At 41.8% G+C, this 2,183-nt stretch overlaps 1 protein-coding gene across 1 annotated transcript in view; it reads left to right on the top strand.

Annotated features, from left to right (window-relative positions):
- Positions 1 to 2,183, top strand: part of Wdr70 (WD repeat domain 70) — a 200,156-nt gene that overhangs the window by 143,866 nt on the left and 54,107 nt on the right. The window lies entirely within an intron of this gene.

Genomic DNA, 2,183 nt, shown 5'->3' with positions numbered 1-2,183 from the left:
CACACACACACACACACACACACACACACACACACACACACACACACACACGTGTACAATTAATGAAAAAGAGGACCATGAATTTGAACAATAGTGGGAAGGGGTACATGAGAGGACTTGAAGGGAGGAAAGGGAGAAATGTTGTGGTTATGTTATAATCTCAAAAATTAAAGAAAAAAAGAAAGAGCTACCACTACCTTTGCCTAGAATGCATTTTCCCCCTTTCTGTACATAATCACTTGTGTGCTGTCATCGTGGTTACTTGATTAATAATGGCCCCTACAGGCTCATGTACTCCAGTGCTTGCTCAGCAGGGAGTCGGACGATTTGAAGGATTAGAGGATGTAGCAGCAAGGGTTGGAGGAAGTGTGTCACTGGGGAATGGGCTTTGAGGATTCAGCAGCCAGTGCCTTACCTCTCTTTGCCTATGAATCATGAAGTAGCTCTAAGTTCTATCTCCAGTGCCTGCCTGCATGCTGCTAATGGACTAAACCTCTGAAACTGTAAGCGAGCCTCCATTCAAATGGTTTATAAGAGCTGACTTGGTCATAGTGTCTCTTCTCAGCAGTAGAACAGTGACTAAGACACTGAGTATTCATCAGACCCCACTTACAGGCTTCACCTTTGTTAAAAAAACAAAAACAAAAACAAAAAACCCTTGCCCCTTGGGCAGAATTAGGCCCCTTCTTCCTTTGCTTACTAGGCAGTGGTGTGAACCCCTGGTTGTCATGCAACTCCCTGGTGGATTCTGCCGAATAGGTGCCCTCTTTAGCCCTGGCTTCAGAAGTGCGTAGGGACTCCCCATGTTTGGAGACTGGATGAATTAATTTTTGACTTAATGAGTAATACTGAAAAAATTCACAAATGCTCAAAAGTTCTATTTATTGATTTTGGAGAATTTGACTGTCCATTATCCATCCCCACAGCCACTCGTAATCTCTGGTTTATGTTCCATTTTATTTTAGTAGAGAATTAAATGTTTTCGGTTTCAGTGTGCTCCTGATTTTCCAGAGACCATTTCAAGGACAGTCTGAAGAAGGGGTGTAACAGTGGGCTTTTCTTCTCGAACCTCAAGTCCCGAATAATCACGTGGAGGTTTATTGCTGATTAATAAATGGCAAGGCCTTAAGCTAGGGTTGTTCCACGACTAGCTCATAACTCAGTAACCCTGTTTACTATTATGTAACTATTCTCTATCTGCCGCAGCGCTGGTTACCTCTCCTCAGCCTCACACAACCAACCTCCTCATAGTCTGGATGGCCAGTCTCATCTTACTCTCTCAGCACTCCTCTCTCCTTCTGGATAGCCTACCCTTCAAGTCCTGCCGCAGCCTATTGTCACCTGATTTTTATTGGTAGGTGATACTTTTACACAGCCTGTGAGAGACTATCCCACCAGAGGAGCCTGGGGCAGTTGGTGCCTGATCTATTTACCAGAAGGTGCTTGTTATAGTCATCTTGTTTTCTACTGGCAGGAGGAAGCTTCAGTGGTCTGTGCATGATTCATTCATTAAGCTGCCTTCAGCTAGTTCTCAGAAAATAATTATATATATATATATCATAATATACATATATATATGTGTGTGTGTGTGTGTGTGTGTGTGTGTATTAGAATAAAGTGTATGGTGAATTTTTCCTGGGTAGCATATATGCCAGTATTAAAATATCCACTTTACAGAAGAAAAGCAGCTTGTCAATTCTTAGGTGTTTGTAAAACAATATAACTGCAATTGAGTAACAGCATCTTGATGGATCGACTACTAATCATGATAGATTCTTATAGATAACTGTTATTAATTGTGTAGTTTTTTAAAAAGTTCTTTAGTTGTGTTTTTGTTTATTTCAATGCCCAGTAATTTCTTGGGGTTTTAGTTGTTACTTTTGGCTTTCTCTGGAAATGTTCAGTCTTCAAGTGCCGGCATATTTGTCTCCTGTCCTGTCCCTCTCCTTGATCGGCATGGTAGGTCTCCTCCCAGTCCGACTGGACTCAGGAAAGGAACAACAATGCTGATCTCTCTCTCTCTCTCTCTCTCTCTCTCTCTCTCTCTCTCTCTCTCTGTGTGTGTGTGTGTGTGTGTGTGTGTGTGTGTGTTTGTGTGTGTGTGATTACATATTCCTAAATACAATTTTCTCAGTCTATGTAATGTTAACTTGCATGCATGTTTTCAGGGCTCACCATTTGGT

This window comes from Mus pahari, chromosome 11 (assembly GCF_900095145.1).
Source record: "Mus pahari chromosome 11, PAHARI_EIJ_v1.1, whole genome shotgun sequence".
NCBI lineage: Eukaryota > Metazoa > Chordata > Mammalia > Rodentia > Muridae > Mus > Mus pahari.
This window is presented reverse-complemented; position numbering and strand designations above follow the sequence as displayed.